Below are 21499 nucleotides of genomic sequence, written 5' to 3'. Positions count from 1 at the left end.
CTGCGCTATCGATCTCTGGTCGATCTCGTGTCTCCCGTGACTCTTCCCTCCTTGCCCTCGTGAATTCGTCCTGCCCTTCCAGTGGTCCACTCTTCATAAATCCGCCCCCCCTTCTGCATTTCAACATTCAGAAGTTGAGGTCCCGATTCCCTGCGTTTTCTCTCTGCCTCCTATTCAGCAGAAAGCTCTCTGCCAACTCCTCTTTCTCTCTCTTTTCCCGCTACTCCTCAGCTCCCTCTTTCTGTGCCCTCTTCAGCGTTAGTCCCCCTCACCCTCCATTTTCTTCCCCGAAAGCTTACATCTTCCACTACTTTGATTATCAGATCGACAATAGTCCTAGCTCCATCTCTGTTCCAATTTCAGAATCAGTCTCTTCTCACTGTAGCAGGCCCCTTCTTTCCACTCACAGCAACATGACAGCATCAAGGACTCATAAAATGGCATGGAGTGAAGATTGTTTACATTGTGCAGACCTCCAGGCGGAGTTGGAACAAATCAGAGTGCACCAAAGAATTCTGGACTCCAAAATCGACTCACATGCTTGGATGACCAACGAAAAATATGAAGCTAATCTCAATATTTTCCTCCATAGGGTTACCTTGCTCCAGGAGCAGTTCAACGATCTAGCCAATCGATGCAACCACGCTCAAGAGTCAATTGACATTCTCAATTACATGCTGGAGAAACATAATGCGCCCAGCACTAGCTCATCAAGCTTCAAGAATGCTGAAGCGGACAGCAAACTGGATGAATCAACGACTCACTAGATTAGCCATATCAATATAGACTAAGATGTACTGCAAATTCTGTTTTCTTTTATCTCAGTTTGTCAAAATCTTCACTTGCGTATGTTTTCCACAAATCATAAATGACAAAAGCTTAGGAGAATTTTGTATCTCAAACCACCTCCTAGCTCCGCCTACGGGCCTCAATCATCTAACTCAGGAGCTTAGTCTCCCAAATCTTTTTGGAATATAAACAGCATCGACTATGTTAAAAAAAAAATGTTGCAATATTTTTGTGATGTAAAAATCACTTTTGAGACTACTTGGTAAGAATTTTTGTACCTAGAAGGAAGTTTTAGCTACACCTTTTTTTACATCTAACTATTTCTCGATGTATGGTTGTTTAATGAATGTTACACTATAATTCCTCATTAGCAGGTCTATATAATCTAAGATTGAGATAGATACAATTCATATTCAGACTATTTTTCTAGAGAACTAGCAAGCACCATGGTTGGGTACTTAGGGTGTTTTAGTAAATGGAAATGTGTCCATAGGATGGCTAGTTGATCTATCTTTATAGTTAGGTTTATGTTAGGTTGTGGATTACAACAAGTTTCCATTCAATTTGAGGTATCATTATTATGATTGGTTTTTTAGCTGGTGTGTTTAAGGTATTAATTCTATAGTGAATAGAAGAGCATGGAAAATCGAGGTCAAATTGTGTGAATTGTGAAAACATACTAGACCGTATTGTAACGTGAGTCACATGTTGTAGTTGAAACAAGTCTATGACATCCTTAAATATAAGAAGCATGTTTTATCTCCATGAGATGAAGTTTGTAATATATGTACCATGTAAAGGTAATATTATTGTAATACCTAGATAGGAATCCTTACACATTTTACATGTGTCCTTGATGACCTAGATAACTTGTCTAGTATAGTGTTGTAGCCCCTATTATAGATTTCTTTAATACTTGGAGTGGACCATATTGGTTGTAAAAATTGGAGAGTGAAGTTTTTGATTTACTGGGATTTCATCAAGAAGTTGAATGAACCATGTTTTTTAAGGACATCCTATCAAACCAATGGATACAACATTTATTTGACCATGTATTTTAGTGGATGGTTGTTCCTTTATAAGGACATCGAATGTTTGGTGATGCCTAAATGATCGAAGTAGGAAGTAAAATTATTGGGATGGAATAGATATAGACTTTACTCATCAAGAGTTTGTTCAAGTCATAGCATAGTAATTGTTTGAGAGGAATTGATGATGAAGAAGAATTGACCTAACAAAATTTAAGATAAGTAGTCTTGGAGGGGGAGCATTGGAATATGAAAATCCTATTCGTCTCATGTGTAATCATGTTGTGGTTGTAATAATTATTGGTCATTATTGGGTAGAGTTTGTCTCTACTAAAGGGGTCTAGAGGTTGTTTGAGCTAGTTGGATTTGAGAGATTATCTCCAACTAGATTCTTGAACCTAAAATGGTGTGAGGTTGAGATATTTGCTCGACTAAGTTATTTTGTGGTTAAGATCATTTTTATATATTAAAACAAATATTGGTGTATATATATATACACGGACACACATTGATTTAATACAGCACTTGAAGCATTTTTTGTGTGCAATAAGATATACTCTCTTGTTTTTCAACATAACTTAGTCTAATTATTATAGAAAATTTCCATTTAAAATATTTTATTGTGATAAAGTCATAGAGTACCCCATGAATACAAAATTGCATCATTTTCCCAAAGAGAAAGGCTATGGAATGAGCAATTTGCAAGCCTCGCTCACTACAAGAGCCTACATTTTGATATCCTATGTCATATTGTTAAGTAGAGTTGGTGAAATCCTCATTTATGACACATGAATGTTGAAATTCCCTTGCACCCTATGTCTGGTCTATGACTTGACCAAGAACATAAACACACTAGAGATGCTCAAATATGAAGCAATTTATACATTGGAATATGATAGCAAATAGATCTATTAGGGCCTAAATCTACCTCAGGCTGAGAAAGGCAGGATCTAGGGTTACATCAAACCACGCTTAACCTGGTAGCTAGCCCTACCAGGTTGGGAGAGGGCTCTCTCCTAGTCAATCTCAAAGAAAATATGGCAAGTAAGGCATGAGATAACTGATATGAATTCTAATTTTAGGCTAGGTATGTTTGCTCAGAGGACTTTGTTTGATTTTAATGGTTGGTTGCTAGATCAGATGGGGAAGGCAGCTTTAGGTCCGGGAAATCAACTCAGATTTGCAGAGGTTTCTGTGGGGCGAGGTATGCAAGTGTTTTAGAACTTTGAAATGAATGTGATGGTGAGTCTAAAGACTAGTGAGGAGTTGGAGAGGGCCTGAAAATGTCATGAGTCCTCTTCAAACAACAGAAAACATGTAGAACTAAATAAACCCCAAGGTAGAGCACTGAAACACCAATGAATTCCACCTTTAAACTTGATTCATTTAGTTATGCAGAGAGAGAGAGATGATGGCACACATAAACATAAGATCAACTTAATTACAAAGAAGAACACAATGCTAAATCACATGACCACAAGAATCCCACAAAATGCTGCAAAACCCTAGTTTATTTCCTTGCCAAACTACATAAGTGATGTACAAAGTAGCTCAATGCATCCACAAGAGTCCAAAATTCTGCCAAATTCAAACTCCTACACTATGAAATTCATAAAATATATACATTTTCTCATCCTTGTACTAAGGGAATTGAGCTCAACCATTTTCTTCAAAATAGAATCAGTTACATTAAACTTGGACCGAATTTCTGAAAATAGGTGTTGAAGATGAACTCATATATATTGAACCATAGCACCTGTTACAAAAATGAAAGAGGTTTTTGTAGATAAGTTCATTTTGGAGAAAACCCTCTCTCAAATTTTGGAAATTCATTTCCAATTGCTCGTAATATGTGCCAAAAAATCATCTCTAAAACAGAAAATCATTAAAAATTTAAATCTATGAAAATGAGCTGTAAATATTTAGTCGCATGTTCCAATTCATGACACCTGTGAATAAACTGAAAGAGGTTTTTGTTATATGGCTCTTGATTAGCAAAAACCTCCTTGGGTTTTATAAAATTACTTTCCATCTGTTGTAAAATGGCACCGCACTAAAATTACTAAAACAGTAAAAAAATATGAAAATTTTGCTTTGTTTTAATGTAGGCTCCAAATATCACTGTATATCTCCCACATAGTAGCACCTGTGCATAAACTCAAGGAGGTTTTCGTTATTTGGTATTTTATGAACAAAATCCTCTTTCACTTTTGAAAAATTCCTTACCATTATTTCAGAAACTGATTTTGTACTAAACTTGTCATTGTGTGCAGCAACTGACCTCAAAACATGCATACCCAAGAATTACTCATTCATTTCGATCATATCTTCTAATCCGGGAGCCGATTATGGGAGTGTGATATACCGTTGGAAATATTTTTCTGAGCTTCTTCTGATGGACACGCTTGTGACATGTTTTGTGTTAAACATCATGTGCAAAACATCTAACAAAACCAGACATAGTAAGAGCTCATGTTGATCCCTGGTGACAAGCTACGAAGACTAGAACTAACAAGATCAACAACAATACACAATATTTTTGCCCAAATCACATTTCTTATTTGTCCATTAAAAATAAAGTGTTATGGCTCTCATACTAGGGATCATGGCCCTTTACAAATCCTGATACAAAACTAATACACATTGTATATCCTTTAAATAAAACCCTAGGGCTGAGGTGTAGCCCATCAAATCCTCATCTTCCCATAAATAAAATACAATCAGTATAAAACAAAACACACCCGACCTTTATCCTTTTAGCCCATGGTAAACTCTAAGTACTTGTTGTCCTTGTTGTATCCTCAATTCATTCTTATACTATAGATTTCTTTGACCATAATCTTCTCCTTTAGACTATTTCTTAGCTATTCTATAGTATTGGCCAACTCCTTTAGGCCTATGACTACCTTCCTACTTTCTGCCAACTACTTTGGCTCACTTGTATGCCCTCTCACCACTCATCCAACCTTCCTTTCTTCTTCTTAGGCTTACAATCTGTCTATTATAGGATCCTGAGGCCCTAACAAGGCCTCCTAAATCATGGCTTTGCCCCAACTAAGCTATGACTAGCTCCAAGAACACTGTCATCATCTATAGTAGCCTTCTCACCATCTCAACCAGCCTTTCCACAGGATTTAAGGAACTCAACCCCCCACAAATAATCCTTGGTCAACCCAATATTAATGTCTAAGGCTCTCAACGTGCCTTGATTTCCCTATGGTCGTGCTCTTAGAGCTAGGGCAGCTTGTGACCTTGCATTTGTTTATCATATGGCCCAACTCCAAGGGATGGGGCAGCATGTGATCAACCTCTCTAGCCTTCAGATGCCTTACCAGACATTGTACAAATCTCTTCCTTACTTGTGGGTGGCCTTACCAAGCCTTCTATCCTTGCAGCCTGCACACAAACCATCCCATGCTTTACCACAGAGAATTCGGCCTTCTCTATGATTGTCCTTTCAGTGTTCTTCAATAGAAAAAAAACTCATGATTTAGCCTCCTCGTGCTAGTTTTGGTTCTCCTTCTCTTGATTTGCGGCTCTCCTAGGGATAATCTCTTGCACAAGTGAAGTCACATTACAACTTGTGACTAGGCCTCTCCTTTTGCCTCTATTTATATTTTTTTGTGAGTGCCTTGGGGGTCTTATTTGTTCTTTAAGAAACCCTCACTTAACCACTCAACAACAAATTACAATAATAAATTATTATCTTGGGTTCCAAGCCCACTACTTTAAGTTAGAACCCCCAAACTTGGGTATCTTTCCCACAAGCTCCCATTTTGTGGGTTTCTTTCACTCGAAAATATCTTTCCTAGAGAAAATTTGAAGACTATTAGTTATTTTTTAAATTCCCTATTTTACATTTTACACAAATTCATTTATGAGTGTTTGTTTTTTATTTTTTTATTTTATGTTGATATGTGCAATTTTTTTATAACAACTATGAGGTGGGTTTGGAAGTAGTCATCCTTCAAAGAAATCACAATAGCTCATTGGCATAGCTTTATAGCATCAAAAATACATAGGAGCTCAAGTGATTCTTGAAAACCATAACACTCATTGTTATCACACAAATATGTATTGGAAAAATTGTATGAAACTTTTAGATATTCAACCCTATCACAGTTGAAAGTCTCTCTATTCACAAAACTTAATATTAGGTACATAAAACTTCAATTTGATTAGCATACAACAAAGCTTCACTTTTGACTTGTTGATAAGCAACCAAAAGTGAGGTATTTATTGAGAATGAAATTTATAATGGTTCAAATTATATTTTTGAGAGTAATAGTAGCAATGGAATTGAGAGTTGTGCGAGAAACAAACGTGTTCATTGAGTGAAATAATTCAAAATAAGTGCACTTCAATATACCATCACACTGCAAAAAAAATTCATTTCATTGGCCTCTAATACATTCAAAGAGTTAGAATCAAACATAATTGGATGAAATCAAAAATTACCTAAGAATTTGGTTACACCATAATAAGTACCAAGTGTCAAGTTATCATGAGTTCCTTTGCTTGCAGTAGAGCTAGTGGTCCGAGAGACTATAACATAGAAAGGTGAGATCTCCGCTACTACCAAAGAATCTAAGAAAAGTTGTCCAACCCTTATATCGATGCTCCAATATGCATATATGGAAGAACAATTTCCTCTCTCAAACTATTTAATCTAATGGCTCAAAGCAAGGAAAAGTTGGAAAGGCCAAAAGCTTTGTAAGTAAAGCCATCCTTTATTCCTTCTCCACTTTCAATTATTTTGGAAAAATAAAAAAATAAATAAATAAACATAACAAAAAATCAACAAAATCCACTTTTCACATCTCTTCATTGAATCGAAAAAATCTTGCTTTTCCTCTAGCTTTACTCATGAAGACATTTAGTGAAATCTTCCATTCTCTAATTAAAATTATTTGACACCTTTTCCATGTGATTAAATAATTAAATACAAATTTAATTATTTAATTGTTTCACAACTTATGTCTTTGAATTCATAATCCATGAAAATTTACCCATATATGCTTTAGATCCACACCAAGTGTCATCTCAATATTGAATCCAATGACAAAGATGCTACTCAATTCCTCACTTTTTCATGCAAAGGAAGCTTACACCACCCCTCAATTACTAGCTAGGAACCACAACCAAGGCATGCACCTACGAAATATATAAACTTACTAACTATATACAAGCTTGAAAAGGCATTCTTCCCCTAAAAATAAAAAAGTAAGAAAATACAAATTTTGGTCAAATGACATAATGGGCCATAATAACAAAAAAACAATATTGCACAAAAGCAAACAAGCAAACAAAAAAGTGTCATTTCATATCTGAGTGAAAACGGTCCCATTAGACTCGCTTTTTCACCAGGGTCAAGAAGGAGTAGTCAAATCTGATGTTTGGGCCCTTAATGGTTTGAATATCAAAAAATCAAAATTGCCCAAAATAGCTTTTCCTAAAAACTGATGAAATTCAATATATAAGTTCCTTCGATCAACGATTATGCCATGAAGCATCTAGAAATAGACTAATGTTACTAGGTCTCATGAGACCTTAATCCTTCAATAACAAGAGTTATATTGGGGTTAACACCAATGAATCAAGGGGGTGATATCCCCCTGTGAGATGTCGAGAACCACTACATCTCTATACTTTGAAATTGTGCCATTGATAAATGAGAAAGTACTTTTTAATAAGTGTTTGTCCACTAGGATATGGATTCAATTGCATGGTATCTCTATTTCTCCAATGCATATATAATAATGACCATGCTTTCCCATCTACAACCTGCAACTCATCTCGATAGTACACTCCTCCCAATAAGAAATGAGTTGAGGTCAACAACTGGGAGAAAGTCATCTAGTCATGTTCCAATGATGAAAGCAACTGCTAGATGTGAAGGAACCCACCAATAAGGCTAATGGGTCCTAAGGTATGAGTACAACTCATCAGTTTGTAAAAATGAGTTTAGGTTGAACCCTCGATGAATATCATCCAATCAAGACTCAATAATTCTCAACCCTATCAGATGCAAGATGATCACCAATGAAGATAACAATCATCAAGGTACCTCGGATTTTGGATCAATCCTCAGATGATTTGTCAAAGCCAATAAAGAATGATTTGTTGAAATAAATGCAACGATGAAAACCTCTCCCACAAAATGAATGTAATAGCCCTGGTGAAAATTCCATGTAAAAATATATAAATATCACAAATGATGGGACACATACTACAAGTTGAATGGTGGGGAAAACATCCTAGTGGGTGTTGATTTAGTTTATTATGGCTAAGGAAATTGTTAAAGGAAATGGCTAAGTCTTTGGAAAGGCAAAATGGCATTTTGGCACATTTATTTACATTGAAAATAATCGAAATTAGGAGGAAAGGAAGGTGAAAGGTCATAAGTTGCATGTGAGAAGGAAAATGAAGGAAAACAATGGAAAATGAAGAAAATAGAGGCCTCATTAGTAAAAAGGCTTCTGAGGGTCAGTTGGAAAGCTCTTAGTTAGGGGAAGCTCTTGGCTCAAGTTTTTTCTATGGTTATGCATTGGAGCAAGAAAGGAAAATAAGGAAAGAGCAAGCAGGGAAAGGCAAGATCAAGCAACTACAACTTGATTCATTGCAGGTATCAACTTGCATGTGTATTTTTCTTAATATATTTGGCATGCATGGTATTGCATGTGGTTCTTTTGTTGTTATGGCATGGGCTTTTCTAGGTGTAACAATGTTTTCATCCTATCCTTGCCATTTCCAAATATCCATGGCGTGATGGGTTTCTCATGGTTTGTTCAATTGGATTTCCAGATGGATTCGAAAGCTGAGTGGGGTGGATCTCTGAATGATAGAGCACGTGGCCTAGTGACCCTTGAGCCACATTGTGGGTTGCAATAAAGCCAGGATTGTGTTGCCTCAGTGGGCCTAGGAATCCTTGTCAGTGAATGGCAGGATATACGGTAAATCCAAGAGGTGGTTTACTCTCCGTTGGGCCTAGTAATCCCGTGTTTGGGATATGTGGTAAAGAATAGAGAGTGGGTCTCTATTTAGGGCCTAGTGATCTATGTTTGGATTGCGGTAAAGCCTGAGAGACTAGGAGACAAAAAAATTCCTCACAGTGTAGGTGGAGGAATCTAGTGGCATCCATGCTTGTTGGCCTAATGATTGGGTGGAGATCATGGTGAAGCATGTTATGATGTGTTCTGTTAGAGTCAATATTTTCATACTGCCATCAGTGATCAAAACTCCTATTTTATATCGTATTAGGGTCCCATTCTGACATTTTTTCCATTTCACCTAGGTCCTAAGGAAAATATTTACTCACCAATGGTAGCCCTAGTCAAAAAATCCCTACTCTCCCTCAAAAATCAATATTTTTTGGCCCACCTTCTTGTGTCTTACTAAGCATACATTTATCATAAAAGCTCATTTCATCATGTTTTGTGTCAGTCAAGTACACATGGAGTCTGGTCATTCAAGATCCCATTAGGTCACTAGGCTTCATTCTCCAAGATCCAATAATACTCCATTTCACTGCAGAAGGCCAGCAAAAGTATGAGAGTGAACAAAATAATATCCCTTTTTCATTTAAAGAGGATTTTCAAACATGTGAAGATGCTTGCCAAAGTTGTAATTTTGATTTCAAGTATGAGTTTCATCCCAAATTGTAATTTTATTCCAAAAACAAAGATGTAATTCTATTTTTTATATTTATGTAATTTTATGTCATTATATGTAATAAGTAACTTTTCCCAAGCTGCTAACTCAGTTCCACATGCCAAATGGACATTAAATGTCAAAACAAAAAGTGTCTACTCCAGCAATTGATCAATCTGCAAAGCAAAAGCACAAGGTAAAAGGGTATTAGTGCAATGTTTCAAAATCCATTTCAAACATTAGCAAATGGGTTTTAAATCAACAAAATCAAATTTCATCAAGTATTTAAAACCCTCAAGACATCCATTTACACCTCATTTTCTCTTGTCATGGTCGAGCAACCTCAACAAAGGAGAAATTTTCGAGTTTGACAGGTGAAATTAGCAAAACAGAGTTTTCACCGCGTGTTTGTCGTCTGGAGGGCGCATTTGTGTATTACGCTACACGTTTCAATGTTACGCTGCGTGTTTGACCAATGGAGGGTGTGTTTCAATGATACGATGCTTGTTTATGTAGTGAAGGGCGCGTTTCATTTGTGCGTTGTGGGTTTGACCAGATTTGCTCTCCAGCCTCTAAAACAAATTGCCATTGCCTCTAAAGCTTCAGTTTGGTTGTTTTCTTCCTCCAGCAAGTAAGTAGCACTAAAATATACCCTCCTTGCTTTTCACAACCCATAAATTCATGGTGTTAAGTCTCTTTAGTGAAATTTAGAGTTTTCAAACCTACAAACCCTAATTTTGTTTCCACACCTCCAATTTCACTCCCTAGTACTTCTAGTCCCTTCCCATATCCCTATTAAACCCTTTCCTAACCCCCATATCATTTCACTACTTCCCAAAGCCCTTTATTCCCAAAATCCTAATACCTAGGTGTTCTATTTACCTAGGCTCCCAAAACCCTTAACCGGTAATAAAATTCCCTATCCCAAATCCCTTTACACTCCCACGCCCTATCACTTCCCTTAAACCATAAACCCCTTCCCTCATCTCCCTGAATTTCCTCATACCATCCCTAACTCCCTATACCTATATTCCACTATCATTTCATCTCCCTAGGATTTTAAAATTCAAGACACCATGTCAGAAGAAGAAAACAGAATTTATAGTGAGGATGAGGAAAGAAAGGGGAGAAAGCCAAATGAAGGAGGGAGAATCCTTAGACTTGAGCCCGGAAATACCAAGGAACTCATGGCATCTCCCATGACTGTGACATCTTTTAAACATCTAGGATGTTTTGAATTCTATGAGAAAGTACAAAAGGTCCAAACATCATCCTATGATGAGTATACTATTCATCTTCAATCTCCATGACAACCAGGTAATCCTTGCTGGTGTGACTTTCACTATGTCCACTGCCATCATATCAGCTACTACTAGAATCCCAGATGTTGGGGAAAAATGGTTTAAGCAAACAAACTTGGAGGAGCATTACTATGAGCCATATATCAAACCTAGATACAAGAATGATAGAAATAGGCTTTTTCCTTTCTCTTAGCTCTGGGATAGATATGTTCCCATGATCAAAATCATCATGAGATACTTTACTTGTGAAGGAAGGTTCTCTAGACTTTATACCTATCATACCTGGCTACTCATGCATTTCACAAGGGTCAAGATGCTCAGCATACCATATTATCTGTTCCCGGAGCATTGAAGAGATGGCATATATTGTTCAAAAAGAGAATATGAGAATCAAATGAGGAGTATTTTCCACCACTCCCTCATCAAAATCATTGTCCTCCATCACTTCAAACAATTGAACATTGCATGGAGTACCTTCATAGCCAATGACATATTTATTGATCCATATATTCAGCATGTTAAAAATGTGCCTTCATCATTTCATCCTTCCACATCCATTCCTCCATCTCAGCCCACAGATCATGCGTCATCATCTGATAAATCTCCTTCACCATCACCTCCACCATCACGATTTCATGAGCACATTGAGTCTCCTAGCAAAGATGAGATCTATGAGCCGGAGCAGAGAAAGAAGGTTGAGGTCATCAAGTTAAGAGGGAATATTCGGGCATATTGGCACATACTTATCAGAGAGGTCATAGGCAGGTGTTTTCCCCATAGATTGTGGGAGGGGCCCTACCTTCTTCACCAACAAAGTAGGTACACACAGGAAAACAAAAGATTACAGAGGCAGAGATCCAACATGAGGAGGAGGACCTCCATGAAATAGAACAGGATTTCGACCTTGTTGACCTAGATGAGCATAATGACAATGAGGACATTATCATGGCCATCAAGGAAAAATATGCATACATCAAGGGACTCCATACCAAATTAGAGAGGTCTAAAATTATTACTTCATATTATGAGCAAGAAAACTAGCAGCTTCAAGCCAAGCATGATACCATGGAGATTCAGCTCATCAAGGAAAAAAGAGAAGAAATGAAAACCAAGGAATTGCTTGATGAAGCCTATGACAGGTATGGTGAACCTGAACAAGAAACAAAAAGCGGACCTAGGAGTAGAGAGCTGAAAAGATCTCTAGAACTAGAAAGACAAAGGGAGGTTGAGCTTGCAAATCAAATCACATGGAATGAACTGTTTTCCATCATGATTAATGAGAATCGGGAGCATTGGCTTGACAAGGTAAACCAGCATTTGGAGAAACTCCTAAAAAAGACCAATAAAGAAAATGACATTCAGAGAAAGATGGAAAAACATTATGTTGTGAGGAACAAGATTGCGAGGGCAAAGCTTAGAAGAGCTAATGCAAAGATTGAAGCCCTAAAAAAGCAAGAAGAGGAAGGAAGAATTGAAATCCTTGCTGAAGCCTCACTCCATGCACAAACCACATGATCAACAATCATTTCACCAATTTTGAGAAGTTTTGGGGTAACTTTGAAGTTTTTTTGCTTTTCAAGTAATCATACGCAGTTTTTTTGACAGCTAGAATGCCAAGGGCACTGCGCATTTGTATGGGGAACGTTTTGGCCAAAAGAAGACCACCATTAGATTCTGAGCATGGAAAACATGTAGGAAAACAACTTTGAAAGCCTTGGTTTGCCCAAATGGCAGGTGAAAAGGTGAAAAAACACCTAAAAAATCAATGTTCTACCTCCTTTTTCACCTTGGCACTGCGCGTTTGACCAGTCTTGGGAGAATCAACTTTTGGAGGGACAAATCAAGTCCATTTTGTAAACTGAAGTATATTTGGAAACCAGACAGGGCAAGCTTTCCAATGAGCTATCTTGGGCTCAATTTGGACACCGGGAAGGCATTCATAATCAGATTTTAATATGGAGGGCGCGTTTTACACAGAGAAGGCGCATTTGACAAAGAGATGGTGCATTTGACCAGTTGCCTGACATTTTCACTGTTTTTCTCTAGATTTGATTTTCATCCTGGGAAATAAGATTTTTACTCATGTAATTGATGTTGTAAATGTAATTATGGCCTTTTTGCTATTACCTAGGGTAAATACATTAGGTAAATAGACTCTATGAGGTGTAATGAATCAATTTCATTGTAATTAGGGATGAGTCACTTTGACCACCCTACACTCTAGCTATCAATTCAGATTTTTGTGGAACTTCTCCTCCTCTCATGGATTCAACCCCTGAGGTTGGGAGGAGTTTGTTTGAGGCCTATAGCTTGTATTTTTCAGTATTTTCAAAGGTTGGAATCAGTTGGATGTTGTTAGTTTGTTCAGAGACACTATTGGATCAGAATTTGGCCAGTTTTTATAGATGAGTTGCATCTATTTCCTTGGGATACCTGTGGTATGGTTGTCTAGCATTGTTTTTTCTTTAGTTTCATTTATATGAATGTATTGTTGGTCCATATTCCATTTCATGTCTATTGTATGATCTCTTTCAAGTTGATAAATAGAAATCATCTCACATGCTCTGTTTTGGGGAAGTTTTCATAGTTTGTTCATATTTCTTCAGTTTAGGAAGAATACACCTTTCAAGCTCTTCCTAGCTCCTCACCTGTCTGAATCATCTCAACCCAAGAAACCCTAATGTGCTAGCCTACCTACCTACCTTGCCCCTTTGAATGTCTATAATCATATCTTATTTTCCCTGACCTAGCTTCTTTGACCTAATCCTCATCCAGCAACCCAATTTCAAACAAATAAAATCCTCTGCAATTTATACCTAGCCTAATACCCTAATCCATCCAGCCCTCTTGGTTGTGATTTTGTGGAGAGATGCCTCTCTAGCTTGGTAGGGCTATATACCAAGTCAAAAGGTTGGTTTGTGGTTACCTCAGTTGGACTCTTCCTTAGCCTTGGAGATCTAGAGGAGTGATAACATATTGGCGTCATTGTCGAGGACCTAGGTGACAGATATTCCCCAGGAAAGATCATCAAAGTTCAGATCTGATTGCTAATGGTGAGTAGTGATTAAGCACAAGAAGGCTTAAATCATTCACCTAGCAACTCCAGTGTCGACGAATCCAAAGGTTTAGAATTTTCATGGTGACTCCACTTTTCAAGAACCAGTAGTTTGAAAACCTTCTTGGTGACTTCATTGTTGTCAAGATTCATGGTTAAACTGTTTTTAGAAGTATTTCATTGCAAGTAGTGTAGATTTGATTAATTATTTATTAGTTTACTTCCATTTGTGTCTTACTTCAGTAGCAGGTTATAAGGGATAAAAAGAGGCACCACAAAGTTGTCAGTAGGTGTCTTGGCCTCACTTCTCCCTTCTGGGATCATGATTTGAGGAAAATACCCTTATGCAGCCCAAAAAGACAGATTTACATTTCTTTCATGATATTTAGAGTTGTTGTACTTAAACTAGCATTTGATCAGTTTTGAAAAGTAGGATTTCATTGCCCTCTCTTCTATCTTCATTCTTGTAGTAGATCTAATCCATGATTCCATGTTATTCAGCGATTTCTTCATGCATAAGGTAGACAGTTAGTTTATTAAATTCTGCTTTTCTAGCTCATGATAATTCTTCTTGTTTACATGACCTTTTGGAAATTACACATGTTTGATGCAGAGCAGGTGCTTCAGAAGTAGACATAGATCTCATAGCAAGCAACCACCTTCCAACTTCATCCACCCATAGGCATTCCTTGTTTTCATCAAAACCTTCACCAATTTCATCATTTTACATAGAAATTTCCTCAAGCATTTTGAGCGAATCCAACCATCTCCTAAACTTGGTTTTGGGTTCTGAGTGATCCTAGGCCTCTTCTCACTCCATTCCACCCATCAACCACCTTCCCTAAGCCTTCCATCACCTCCAACACCCATCGTTTTTCTCACGGCTGTATCCTGTAGAAATACAGGGAATCCTGTAGGTTTCTAGTACATCCTGTAGGTTTTCCTGTAGTGGCCTGTTTTGAGGCCGAATTGAGGGAAAACCTCTAGGAAGCCTCCAAAGGTCACCCAAGGGTCCCCCAAACCTTCCATCCATCCACCAGCATCCCTAAACCACCTGCCACATCACCAAAAGAGATTAGTTTGCACACTTGATTTTTCATGAAAAGCATAAAAAGACAAAACAGATTTATTATAGTCCTTTACATGCATAACAATTGTGTTTGATGTTTTTAACCTCCATGCTTATGATAGTAGCATTTTTTCCATGTTAATTTAGCATCATTTCAAAGAATAGCTCTTACTAGTTAATTAGGAAATGGTGTGCCTTAGCATTGAATTTCAGTCTTTTTCATTATTGCAGTAGATCAGCTCTCTCTTAGAGTAGATTTCTATTTCTTTCATCAAGGAACCAAGCTTCTTCTGAATCCATAGAGGTCCAGCTTGAAAACCCTAGTTGTCTCTCGCCAGCTAAATAGTGACAAAAGGCAGAACCATCACTTTTACTTGTGTATACAGCACTGTCACCTCCAAGTTTGTACGAACCCCGAGTTGATAAAGTAAAGCTGGTAGCCCAAGAGTTGCAGCATTCTTTCTGTAATATTGGTGCTCATCACTACCTACCTTGCCCCTTTGAATGTCTGCAATCATATCTTATTTTCCGTGACCTAGCTTCTTTTACTTAATCCTCATCTAGCAACCCAATTTCAAACAAATAAAACCCTCTACACTTTATACCTAGCCTAAAACCCTAATCCATCCAACCCTCTTGGCTGTGATTCTGTGGAGAGAGCCTTCTCCAGCTTGGTAGGGCTAGATACCAAGTCAAAAGGTTGGTCTTTGGTTACCTTAGTTGAACTCTTCCTCAGCCTTAGAGATCCGGAGGAGTGATAACATATTGGTGTCGTTGTCGGGGACCTAGGTGACATATAAAGATCATCAAAGTTCAGATATGATTGTTGATGGTGAACAATGATTAAGCACAGGAAGGCTGAAACCATTCAACTGGTGACTCCAGTGTCGATGAATCCAAAGGTTCAGAATTTTCATGCCGACTCCAATTTTCAAGAGCCAGTAGTTTGAAAACCTTCTTGGTGACTTCATTGTTGTCAAGATGAGTTCTACTAAAAGAAGAAATCCCAGGTATGCTCCTATGGATCGATGTCAGGTCCCTAGATTTCCAAATCCTATGCCTCATGTTGACTGGTTTAAAAATCTTCAAATATTTAATAATGAACAAGAAGATGATGCTACTTTGTATTTAGTAAGGTTTCATTTACATATATGTAGACTAAGAGTTGAGTTTCTTGAGGACTGTCTCATGAAGTTGTCTATGGCTACCCTTGAACATAAAGCTAGGGTATGGTATGAAGGGTTACCAGAAGGAAGCTTATGTTCTCTAAAAGATTTCCATAATGTGTTCTCCAACCATTATGTGAAGTCTTATCTTTCTTTACAAAGTTATTGTGATTATAGTGAAGGTTTCATTGCATATCTTGAAAGTGTTGATGATATCGAATGTATGGATGATGAAGAAATCATTGAAGCCTTCTCTAATTTTTCCCTTCAACAACAGTCTGAAAAAGCCAGTCACTTTGATACACAAGATCATAGTCAGCATATAGTAGCTTCCTCTTTTCTTGAAGATTAAGGAATTTTGCATCTTGATAGTCAAAAGGGATCACATGAAATGAATCAATAGCCTGATGAAAATTTATATACTCCTTTGCTTGAAATTAATGAAGATATTCAAGATCCTTGTCAAACTTTAGGAAGGAAAAAAGATAATTGTTGTTTTTTCCAAAGAAAACAAAGAGTACTTCCTCCTTTGATTGAAGAAGAAATAAATCATATTCTTAATTTGCAAATCCATATTCCATCCATTAAGAATGATGATGTTATTGTACAGTCTTGCCAGTTTCCAAGTGATTATGAAGAGGAGAACAGTGATAAAGAAGAAGTTGTTTTAGAGCCCCTTGCAAATACAAATCTTCCTCAAGGTTCAGAAAATGAAAGGTCTGTTGATGAAAAGGAGTTTGCCCCAAATCCCATAGATATGGACACTTATGTTGTTGAAAATATTATGGAGGATCCGTTTGCTAATTTGTTACAACCATATGGAAATAATGATTTGTAAGTAACCATCTACTGGATTTGGTACACTTGAAGTATCATTTCACCCAATCAACAATAGTGGAAGAAGGGAAAAAAGTGGAGGAACATGCCAATGTGTTGCCTCTGGCTCATGAAGAGGAAACAATTCAACTTGACAGTTGTTCTGATCTTTCTGTTGATCATCGAGATCTGTCCTTTTCACATGCTTTTCAAGATCCTTTTACCAGTTTGATGCAGTCATTAGATCATGATGGTTATCTTGTTTTGAATCATAGTTTTTAGCTTCAGTTGTATGTTGACTTGCCAATCTTCAATTTTTTTGTAGATAGTGTAAATAGAGGACAATCATATATCCAGTTGCTTGATTGGAATTTTTCCTTTCCCTGATTTTTCTGTCATTTTCAACAGTTAGAATAGAATAGGGTGTGGATTTTGTTTCAGCAACAACTTTCTTTCAAGTTCAGTTTTCAACAATTGACGACAAAATTAATCAAGGTTTGAAGCTCGAGGAGAAGGCCCTAAGGCTCTAATCATCTGATAGTTTGGATTGAAGTTTTCAGTGTTCAGTTTGGTTGTTAGTTTTTTACCGTATTGACCCACATGGTTAGGCACTTGGTCTACGATGTTCCTGACACCTCCAAGGCACTACCATCCCCAAATAAGGCCAATGTTAGAGTCAGTATTTTCATACTGCCATCAGTGATAAAAACTCCTCTTTTATATCATGTTAGGGTCTCATTCTAAAATTTTTGTCATTCCACCTAGGTCCTCTTCCAAAAAATTACTCACTGATGGTAGCCCTAGTCAAAAAAGCCCTACTCTCCCTCAAAAATCAATATTTGTTGGCCCACCTTCTTGTGTCTTACTGAGCATACATTTATCATAAAAGCTCATTTCATCATGTTTTGTGTTAGTCAAGTCCACATGGAGTCTGGTCATTCAAGGTCCCATTAGGTCACTAGGTTTCATTCTCCAAGGTCCAATAATACTCCATTTCACTGCATAAGGCCGGAAAAAGTATGAGAGTGAACAAAATAATATCCCATTTTCATTTAAAGAGGATCTGCAAACATGTGAAGATGCTTTTCAAAGTTGTAATTTTGATTTCAAGTATGAGTTTCATCCCAAATTGTAATTTTATTCCAAAAACATAGATGTAATTCTATTTTTTATATTTATGTAATTTTATGTCATTATATGTAATAAGTAACTTTTCCCAAGCTGCTAACTCAGTTCCACATGCCAAATGGACATTAAATGTCAAAACAAAAAGTGTCTACTCCAACAATTGATTAATCTACAAAGCAAAAGCACAAGGTAAAAGGGTATCAGTGCAATATTTCAAAAGCCATTTCAAACATTAGAAAATGGGTTTTAAATCAACAAAATCAAATTTCATCAAGTATTTAAAACCCTCAAGGCATCCATTTACACCTCATTTGCTTTTGTCATGGTCGAGCAACCTCAACAAAGGAGAAATTTTCGAGTTTGACAGGTGAAATTGGTAAAACAGATTTTCCACTGTGTGTTTTTGGTTTGGAGGGCACGTATGTGTATTACGCTGCACATTTCAGTGTTACGCTACATGTTTGACCAGTGGAGGGTACGTTTCAGTGATATGCTACGAGCTTGTGTAGTGAAGGGCGCGTTTCAGTTCTGCACTGCGGGTTTTACCATATTTTCTCTCCAGCCTCTAAAACAAAGAGGCATTACCTCTGAAGCTTTAGTTTGGTTGTTTTCTTCCTCCAACAAGTAAGTAGCACTAAATATACCCTCTTTACATTTCACAAGTCATAAATTCATGGTGTTAAGTCTCTTTAGTGAAATTTGGAGTTTTCAAACCTGCAAACCCTAACTTCATTTCCACACCTCCAATTTCACTCCCTAGTACTTATATTCCCTTCCCATATCCCTATTAAACCCTTTCCTAACCCCCATATCATTTCACTACTTCCCAAAGCCCTTTATTCCCAAAACCCTAAGACCTAGGTGTTCTATTTACCTAGGCTCCCAAAACCCCTAACCTGTAATAAAATTACCTATCCCACATCCCTTTACATTCCCACTCCCTGTCACTTCCCTTAAACCATAAACCCCTTCCCTCATCTCCCTGAATTCCCTCACACCATTCCTAACTCCCTATACCTACATTCCACTATCATTTCATCTCCCTAGGGTTTTAAAAATCAAGACACCATGTCAGAAGAAGAAAACAAAATTTCTAGTGAGGAGGAGGAAAGAAAGGGGAGAAAGCCAAACAAAGGAGGGAGAATCCTTAGACCTGAGCCCAGAAATACCAAGGAACTCATGGCATCTCCCATGACTGTGACATCTTTTAAACATCTAGGATGTTTTGAATTCTGTGAGAAAGTACAAAAGGTCCAACATCATCCTATGTTGAGTAGACTATTCATCTCCAATCTCCATGACAACCAGGTAACCCTTGCTGGTGTCACTTTCACTGTGTCCACTGCCATCATATTAGTTGCTACTAGAATCCTAGATGTTGGGGAAAAATGGTTTAAGAAAACAAACTTGGAGGAGCATTACTATGAGCCATATATCAAACCTAGATACAAGAATGATAGAAAGAGGCTTTTTCCTTTCTCTTACCTCTTGGATAGATATGTTCCCATGATGAAAATCATCATGAGATACTTTACTTGTGAAGGAAGGTTCTCTAGAATTTATACCTATCATATCCAGCTACTCATGCACTTCACAAGGGTCAAGATGCTCAACATACCTTATTATCTCTTCTGGAGCATTGACAAGATGGCATATATTGTCCAAAAAAGAGAATATGAGCATCAAATGAGAAGTATTTTCCACCACTCCCTCATCAAAATCATTGTCCTCCATCACCTCAAACAATTGAACATTGCATGGAGTACCTTCATAGCCAATGACATATTCACTGATCCATCTATTCAGCATGTTCAAGATGTGCCTTCATCATCTCATCCTTCCACATCCATTCCTCCATATCAACCCACAGATCATGCATCATCATCAGATCAATCTCCTTCACCATCACCTCCACCATCACCATTTCATGAGCACATTGAGTCACCTAGCAAAGATGAGATCAGTGAGTCAAAGTAGACAAAGCAGGTTGAGGTCATCAAGCCTAAGAGGGCAGATTTGGGCATATTGGCACATACTTATCAGAGAGGTCATAGGAAGGTGTTTTCCCCACAGATTGTGGAAGGGGCCCTGCCTTCTTCACCAACAAATCAAGTACACACAGGCAAAGAAAAGATTACAGAGGCAGAGATCCAGCATGAGGAGGAGGACCTCCATGAAACAGAATAGGATTTCGACCTTGTTTACCTAGATGAGAATAATGACAATGAGGACATTAGCATAGTCATCAAGGAAAAAGATGCATACATTAGGGAGCTCCATACCAACTTAGAGAGGTCTAAATTTATTATTTCATATTATGAGCAAGAAATCCAGTTGCTTCAAGCCAAGCATGATACCATGGAGATTCAGCTCATCAAGGAAAAAAGAGAAGAAATGAAAGCCAAGGCATTTATTGATGAAGCCTATGAAAGGTATGGTGAACTTCAACAAGAAACAAAAAACAGACCTAGGACTAGAGGGCTAAAAAGTGCTCTAGAACTAGAGAGACAAAGGGAGGTTGAGCTTGCAAATCAACTCACATGGAATGAACAGTTTTCCATCGTGATTAATGAGAACCAAGAGCATTGTCTTGACAAGGTAAACCGGCATTTGGAGAAGCTCCTAAAAAATGCCAATAAACAAAATGACATTTAGAGAAATATGGCAAAACATTATGCCATGAGGAACAAGATTTTGAGGGCAAAGCTTAGAAGAGCTAATGCAAAGATTGAAGCCCTAAAAAAGCAAGAAGAGGAAGGAAGACTTGACATCCTTGCTGAAGCCTCACTCCATGCACAAACCACATGATCAACAACCATTTCACCAATTTTGAGAATTTTTGGGGTAATTTTGAAGTTTTGTGCTTTTCAAGTAATCATACACAGTTTTTTTGACAACAAGATTTCCAATGAGCTATTATATGCTCAATTTGGACATCAGGAAGGCAGTGAAAATCAGCTTTCAATATGGAGGGCGTGTTTGACAAAGAGAGGACGAGTTTGACAAAGAGATGGCGCGTTTGACCAGTTGCCTGACTTTTCACTGTTTTTCTCCACATTTGATTTTCATCCTGGGAAATCAACTTTTTACTGATGTAATTGATGTTGTAAATATAATTATGGTATTTTTACTATTACCTAGGGTAAATACCTTAGGTAAATAGACTCTATGAAGTGTAATGAATCAGTTTCATTGTAATTAGGGATGAGTCACTTTGACCACCCTACACTCTAGCTATTAGTTCAGATTTTGGGAGAACTACTCCTCCTCTCATGGATTTGACCCCTAAGGTTGGGAGGAGTTTGTTTGAGGCCTATATCTTGTATTTTTTCAGTATTTTTAAAGGTTGGACTTAGTTGGATGTTGTTAGTTTGATCAGAGACACTATTGTATCAAAATTTGGCCAGTTTTAATAGATGAGTTGCATCTATTTCCTTGGGATGTCGATGGTATGGTTGTCTAGCATTTTTTTCTTTAGTTTCATTTGTATGAATGTA

This window comes from Pinus tabuliformis, chromosome J (assembly GCF_031772625.1).
Source record: "Pinus tabuliformis cultivar Carrire ecotype Pingquan chromosome J, CPIR1, whole genome shotgun sequence".
NCBI lineage: Eukaryota > Viridiplantae > Streptophyta > Pinopsida > Pinales > Pinaceae > Pinus > Pinus tabuliformis.
Note: the sequence above shows the minus strand (reverse complement) of the source record.